This window comes from Chenopodium quinoa, unplaced genomic scaffold (assembly GCF_001683475.1).
Source record: "Chenopodium quinoa cultivar QQ74 unplaced genomic scaffold, ASM168347v1, whole genome shotgun sequence".
In the NCBI taxonomy this organism is placed as follows: domain Eukaryota; kingdom Viridiplantae; phylum Streptophyta; class Magnoliopsida; order Caryophyllales; family Amaranthaceae; genus Chenopodium; species Chenopodium quinoa.
In genome coordinates, this window is record NW_018745298.1 from 5,628 (window position 1) to 14,071 (window position 8,444).

The 8,444-nt window shown below is 36.9% G+C and overlaps 1 pseudogene; it reads left to right on the forward strand.

Moving 5' to 3' along the window:
* The first annotated feature begins 218 nt into the window (after nt 1–218).
* On the forward strand, nt 219–5,349 carry LOC110712276 (annotated as a pseudogene).
* The last annotated feature ends 3,095 nt before the right edge of the window (nt 5,350–8,444 follow it).

Below are 8,444 nucleotides of genomic sequence, written 5' to 3' on the forward strand. Positions count from 1 at the left end.
AATTAGAAAAGGAAAAGAACATAGCTTGGATGATGACTCACGCTATTAGAATATTTTAATCTCCATTTTTTTGTGACAAAATTTCTTTACTTGCTTTCTGAACAAATGTCGAGGTCACAATTTTTGTTATTTTTAAGAATGGTCAGTTGACAATTTGACATTACAATAATGTTCAGAAGAAAGAGAGGGTCAGATCCAAATTCATCTATAAATAGAACCGAAAGCCACACCCTCAATGCACTCGTCATATAAGCTCTTTCTCAATTAGCTTAATCAAATCATTCTTTCTCTCATATTTTCTTCATCAATTTCTCTTAGCTAGTCACTCTTCAGGTAAGAATCCTACCTTAAATATTTAGTAAGATTATCGTATACATTATTTATCCTTTGTGAGCCTTCCTATATGCATATATTGTCTCAAAGTACTTTTCACTTTTTAGTTTTGGGTTTTTCTAAGTTATTGCCCCCAAACTTCTTCGGTTTCTAAGCTATGTCCATGTCTTTTCAAAACGTCTAAGCTATACCCTCAACCTCACTAATTTTTATTAACAATACCTTTCGTCGTTAACAATAACCTTTTTTTATTATTATTTTATTTTCTGATTTTAATTTTTTTTTTAAAAGTATGAAACCTATTAGAACGGGACACGTGTCAAATTAATAACGCCACGACCCCATTGTTTGATAAAATAACTTAACTTTCGTTACCGGATATGACTTTCAAAGGGTATATATAGTATTATTGATAAAATATCGTGAGCCGGAGGGCACAACTTATAACTTTGAAAATGCGTGGCGAAAAACTTAGGGGGTATAGCTTAGAAAAAACCCTTTAGTTTTTATCATCTCTCAAAGTATTGGTCATTTGGTTGTGCTGCTGTTTCAATTAGTTATTCAGTAACGGAACATGTTAATTATACGAGGTTTTTATTTTTTTTATTTTTACTCCTAAAACTAGTTTACTCCTTCAGGATTGTTATTATTCAAATGGTTATAATTAGAGTTGTTGATTCGGTTAAACGGGTTGGGTTTGGGTCGAATAAGAGTGGGTTAGGTCAATTTGGGTTAATGCCGTAACCTATGCGGGTCGGGTTCGGGTTGGGTCATGCTTGAGTCGGGTCACGTCAGGTCATACATCTTATCGGGTTTGGGTCGAGTTTGGGTCGGGTTAATAACAGGTCGGGTTACATTTGGATCGGGTAAACAATAGGTCGGGTTTGATTCGGGTTTTCATGGGTTAAAAAAGGTTAGGATAATTCTCGAGTTAGAGTCGGATTCGGTTCAAGTCAATAATTTGCGGGTTGGAATCAGGTCGGGTCATTCTCGGGTTTGAGTCGGGTTCAGTTCAAGTCAATAATTTGCGGGTTTATAATCAGGTCGGGTCATTTTCAAGTCGTGTCATTCTCGGGTTCAAGTCAGGTTCGGTTCAAGTCAATAATTTGCGGGTTATAATCAGGTTGGGTTATTTCCAATTCGGGTCATTCTCGGGTTCAAGTCGGGTTATGTTCAAATCAATAATTTGCGGGTTACAATCAGGTCGATTCATTTCTAAGTCGGGTCATATTCGGGTTCAACTAATTATAAATAGGTAACTATCATTTTTATCAAGCTAATTATTTCCTTTGTACTACCTCTGGTCCAAATTACTTGCAACTTTGGAATATTTTATATCTCACAAATAATACCCCAAAGTTGCGAGTAATTTGGACCGGAGGTAGTATATAATATATATGGCACATAATAGGGAACTATAGTCTATAATTTAGGTATATAATTATTTTCTTTGACCATACAACAAATATATACTATATTTAACTCTTAAATTTGGGGATGATGCTCCTTTTTTTTGCTGGTTGGACCGACTTGGTCTCCCTAGACAAAATGTTTTGATCAACAATAATAAGGTAGTCTAAATTACATTTAAAGTGATTTGAAAACGGGTCAGGAACAATTTGGGATGAATTTAGGTCGGGTCAATAACAAGTCGTGTTAATTTCGAGTCGGGTTCGTAACAGATCAGGTTAGATTTTTTGGGTCGTACTAGTTATAAGTCGGGTAAAATTCGGGTCGGGTCAATAACAAGTCGGGTTGAATTTGGGTCGGGTCAATAAAAAGTCTGGTTGATTTTGGGTCGGGTTTGTAACAGGTCGGGTTAAATTCGGGTAGGGTTAGGAACGAGTCAGGTTAGTAACAAGTCGGGTTAAATTTGGGTTTTGACGGGTTAAGACGGGTTTGGGTCAATTTCGGTTTAAGTTGGATTCGGTTTAGGTCAATAATTTACGGGTTACATCCGGGTCGGGTCATCTCTAGGTCAGTTCATGTTCGAATTTGGGTCTCACATACTTGGGTCAATTCGGGTCTAGGGTTGGTTTCAAGTCGGGTTTGGGTCACCATTTTTTCGGGTTCAGATGGACCGGTTAATAATTGGTTTCGGGTCGGTATTTCGGATCGGGTCATCTTTTGGCGGCTCTAGTTATAATTTGAGGTGAATCTAATTTATAAGAATGAAAAGTACAAATTAATCATTTGAAAAGTATATATATATATATATATATATATATATATATATATATATATATATATATACATATATATATATATATATACATATATATATATATATATACATAAATATATATATATATAGAGGAAAGTATTGCATTCATATCCTTAATAAGAAACATAAAAATGAGTTCCTACATTGATTAGTAAAGTAATTATATAGAGTAAGTTTAACCCCTCTGATTATGATCTACATCGTCAATCAATCAATCAATAACTATATACTAAAAGACACACTAGCAATTACACATGTCATCTCCTAATTTTTTTTAAAAAAAAAAAATTAAATTATTATATATAACGAAGAAATCTTTCTACATATAAGTAATAATTACATATAAAATATAATACTACGGGCCTATTCTCATACGTTGAAATTCAGTTCAGTTGAATTTCAGCTTAATTCAGTTCAGTTCAGTTGAGTTCAGCTCAATTCAGTTCAGTTCAGTTCAGTTCAGTTTAGCTCAGCTCAGTTCAACTCAGCTCAGCTCAGCTCAGTTCAGTTCAGTTCAATTCAATTCAGTTCAATTCAGTTCAGCTCCTAATTTCCTTCTCTTATAAAATATCCATTTTAGTTCAATTCAGTTCAGTTCAGTTCAGTTCAGCTCAGTCAGTTCATTTCAGCTGAGTTCAGTTAATGAGAACATGCCATACGTAGAAAGTTTTCCGAAACCAACATATTGACAACTACTACCTCAGTTTCTTTTTAGTTGACACGTATTCCTTTTTAGAAAGTTTTTTTTTTTTTAGTTGACACGTTACCTTTTGGGGTAAATTTTTTACCTTGCATTTACAAGCTATCCCACTTGCTTTTTTATTCTCTCTGACTCTCTCCTCTCCTTAATATATATATGTGCCTAAATCAAACGCATCAACTAAATAGAACCGAAGGAACTATTAAGTTAAGCAAGAAAAAATAAAAATAATATTCTTAACATATTTTTGTGACATATGGACTATTTTTTTGAAAAGACATATTATGTACTACATAGGTTTATTACAAAATGATTATATAATACATTATAATGAAATGTGAATATTAAATCAACAAAGAAATTTTAGTCATTTCTTGATTTTGTCATGTTTTAAATTCAGTTATTGAAAATTACCTGGCACGGGACCTAACTTATTACTATAATAATACCTGCAGGTTCGAAAAGTAACGAATATAATGGGGTCTGCCGTATTTGGAAGTCCAGTGACAATGGCAATGTTGAGGGAGATGCCTGAATACAAAGGCAGTAACTCAATCGGCCAGAAAGACTTGGCAAAGGTTGCACTCGAGAAGGTGAACGCGGAAGGCAAGGCTGCGAATGCTCGTAACTTTGTGGAGAAGTTGCAGTCTCGATTTGGGGCCGATTATGTGAGCACAATGTGTCTGGTGTACAACGCAACCGGTGATAATATGACTTACGTTGTCACTCATGACTGGCATGGACGTCTTTGCGAATCTGCTTACCCAGTGATCATCGCGAATGGCCAATGGGGTGCATTCCTCCATGGACAATACTATGGTAACGATGATAGAGAATCTAGAGCTGGAATTGTTTACTCTGCTCTTAACAATCAAGGGAAGAACGACATTGGTTCCTGGGTTTTGATAGTACAACCCAAGGTGCCTATAACAAGGTATATATCCTCCATTTTATATCACTATATTGTACATTTATTGCCAATTTTTTTTTGTAAAATATGAAAACTATACATTAGTCAAAGTTAACGGAAAAGTTTGTTTGATAGGGATATATATGTTTATTATTTTGTTTGGAAGGATCTTATATGTTTAAACTTTAAAGTGATCTAAAAAGACCTTATAAGTTTATTTTGTTGTTTGGGGAGATCTTGAGGTCGGAATACGACAATAATTGACTTTTTTTTTTTTTTTTCGACGTTGCCCTCTCACATGACCATAAAAACGACCCTTTTCTTTTTTTTCCACGATTTCTCTCCAATTCCTCCTTCTCTCTTGTAATCCCCAAATGACACAAATCAAAATAAAGAAATTTAAAGGAAATCATGGAATAAAAAAAAAAAAAAAGAAAAGAAAAGGGGGTCATTTTTTAAGGTCATATGAGAGGTTAGAGAAAAAAGTCAATTATTGTCGGATTCTGATCTCAAAGTCCCCAAACAACAAAATAAACTTTTAAGGTTTTTTTACACCACTTTAAACATATAAGGTCCAGACAAAATAGTGAACGCATATATTCCCTTCCACACAAATTTTCGAAGTTAACATATGAATAGTGAAAAAAAATTCAACGTATTAGTTATTCTGGGACGGAAGGAGTATGGACTATACTGTAAGAAAGTATACATTTTGGTCCAAAATTTGCCAGTGTATGTAATTATTATACCATTGATTTCTTTGATTGTTTGCCATTGCAGGTGTACGTAGAAATTCGGGAGGCAGGGCACTATGATTTGGAGAACACTGGAGCTTGGTATGCTCTCAACAACCTTTTGGGTGATGGGAAATTGGTGCACAAGGCCTACGAAGAAGGAGGATTCATTAGTGGCTCCATTGGTAATACTGCAAAACCCATATTCGAAGCCGTTTTGACCTGCCTGAATCCTTGATTGAGCATTCTAGGCTTACTAATGTGACTCTGGATTTGGCCCAATTTCTTTGTACACATGGCTAGCTTGGGATGAAATAAGGCCCCTTTAAATTTATTTTGTGTTGTTGGTTTTTATATATGTTTTGTTCAACCGTTGAACTCTCAGCTATGTACTGCAAATTTGTTTTATATTCAGTATGAATAAAATTAAAAGTTTATTTTCTGTTAATTAAGTCCAGTTAAAATTTAGAAATTTGTTTCCTCAAAAAAAAAAAAAAAAAAAAAAAAAATAGAATTTGTTATATATATGCTTGTGTTTGGGTCCAATTTATCTAATTGGGCCTAGTCATTAAACGATCCAATATTCCAAGGTCAAGGCCCAAGCCTCCAATTAAGCCAAGTCGGCCATGAGTCATTTGGCCCAAATTGCTATGGTCAGCCCATGGTTATTTGGGGCCCAATTACTCTCCTCTTTTCATATGCAAAGGTATAAAAGCCTTCAATCAACTCATTTATGATAGACACATTAAAGCCTCAAACATTAAATTTCTTGCATAGCTTTCTCTCTCTAAACACTATCTGACTTCGGCATCGGAGGGGTCTTCCTCGGATCCACCCCCGAGGCCAGTTTACGTGTGTTTGCTGTGCAGGAAACCTTCGGCCCATCATCCTTTGGACCGGACAAGTCTTCATCCACTTCGTTGGACCTTCGGCAAGGTCCTATTGTTTTCATCCGAAACAATTTGACGCCGTCTGTGGGGAGACGAGTACTACAACCCATGAAAATCCACTTATTCATGACTACCGTGTTCTATCACGGAAATGGGTCAAAATTTCTAGTAAGTTTAGCCCAAAATCTGTTAAACAACCGTATCTTTCTTCGGTTAAAGCCATGCTAATAGCTGAAGTGAGAGGTGGTCTGTGAGCAGTTCGGTCAACTACCCACTTAGCAAGAGGTGGAAAAATTCATTTCTACTTTTGAGTGTTTACTAAACATAATTGCTACATTTTCTTCCATTATTTCTTATACGACTGTAATTGAGCAAAGAAAATGGTGGAAAAAAGCAAATCAAAGTAGATCATTTAAGTGGAGCAAACTTTGTTTATCGTGCCTCAACATGCACAAGGATACCATTTCTTAGTGGCATTTATTAATCTTTGGATTTATTTATAGCCACCAAGATAAGTCCAGAATGAGTAATACTCAAGCTGAAGATATTGTCCTCGTCAAATTGTCGAGTTCTTCATCACAAGCTTCAAGGCTCACAACTCCACCATTAGAACGACTCATCGTTTCATCCGAGGCGACCCTTGCCGAGGCCAACGTGAGTCAAGGCTAGTGTTGTGAGGTGGGTCAAATCTCTTCACACTGCATCCAAAGTGGCAGCCAAGGAAACTCCGAGGTTGTTTACCATTTTTGAAGCTTAAAAAAAAAAAAAAAAAAAAAGCTCAAAACTATCACCATGCTGAAATCCTGAAGCAAATAGCTCGGGATAAGCAAAAGGAATCCAAAGCTCATCGAGCCGAGGCTATCCGAAAGTGCTTCAGCCCTGGCTGAAGGTGTTCTGGCAAGCCGAGGTTAGCCATGGCCGAAGCCGAGCCTAGCCGAGGTTCACCCTCACTGAAGCTTGACTCCCAACCGAAGGTTCATCCGGCTGCCGAAGTAGGTCCGATCCGAAGCTGAAGAAATTCCCTCAGCCAGTCGGAGGTTCATCTGAGCTGAAGCCGAACCTTATCCCCTGCCGAGGTCGCTGGCCTTGCTGAAGTTTCGGATAAGCCGAATGTCCTAAAATCACACCGAGGCGGCCACACCGAAGGTGGGGTCGAGCTGAAGGTGGGGTGTCGGACCGAAGGTAAATTCGAGCCGAAGCTTGACTCCTAGCCGAGGCCCATCTAGGTTCAGCCGAGCCGAAGCCGGTTCATGCTGAGCCAAAGGTGATATGAGTCGAAGGGGTCGCTGAAGAGCCACCAAGCTGAATCCCCAAGGGCGAGGGTACTGCTCCTAGCCTCAAAATCGAAACCTTTTCAAAAGTTTCGTAATAATCCGGATGAAGCAAACAATTTGAAGCAAATATCTATGATAATTTCATTTATCATAATTCATATATACTTCGTATAATTTTGTTATTGCTTATATTGGAGTGAAAGTGAAAGCTCATACTTTGTATACATTTTTGTATAAAGTGGGAAATTAAAGCCCCAAATATCTTCCCTGGCCATCAAATTATGGTAGGTGGGTTGGGCTCACTTTCATCTAGCCCACTTATCTAAATTCCTTCAGCAAAAGAAAATGGGTCCAATATTTCGGATCAATATTTTTCTACAAAAAAAAAATAATAATAAAAGCATCATTAATTATCCTTACGAAATTGATGATAAAAATAATAGTCATCAGTCACCCTCACGATGATGATGATAAAAATGCCCATCACTCATCCTCACGATGATGGTGATAAAAATATCATTCTAACGATGACAAGAAATACCTCTCTAGCTCAACTAGAAACACAGTTTAACCGAAGTACTTCGAATAAACCAATTTCTGGGGGGCAAGGGGTTAACCCCTAAAAGAGTTGGAAATTTTTAAACTCTTATGATCTTCGGATCAAAGAGTGTTGCCTTTGATAAAAAAGCGCTTCAGACCCACGTATCTGAAGGCTCGAGAGTACCCTTCGGAGCCACGTATCCGAAGGCTCGAAAAACTCTTATGATCTTCGGATCTAAGAATGTCACCTTTGTTAAGCTCTTATGATCCTCAGATCAAGAGTGATCGCCTCTTATGATCTTCGGATCTAAGAATGTCGCCTTTGTTAAGCTCTTATGATCCTCGGATCAAGAGTGATCGCCTCTCATGATCTTCGGATCTGAGAAAGTTGCCTTTGTTAAACTCTTAATATCCTGGGATCAAGAGTGAGAGATAGGATGACATGTGTCATGTCGACATACAACATGTGAGGTAAATGAAATAGTCCGAGTAACATAGGCTTTAATAGTGCCCTTGACAAGTGACAACGTATGTATTGGTATTGTTTTTAGCCTAGTTCATGGCCTCATGGGGCCTAAGTAATTAAGTTGACCTCGTAAAAAAAAAATTAAAAAAAAAAAAAAATCCAAATGTGAATGCGTTAGTGTTTGTCATGGAAGGCATTAATGTGAAGTTGTGAACCTTTCACCTTGAGTCCTTGACAGAATATAAAATGGCTAGATTTGTTCGTTTGCAAACAAGTCGGTGACTAATTTAGTGCTCTGTTAAGTAAACGTCATACAATAACTATTTAATGACGATTTCAGCTGATGACATCAAGTTAATTGGATTAATTAAAT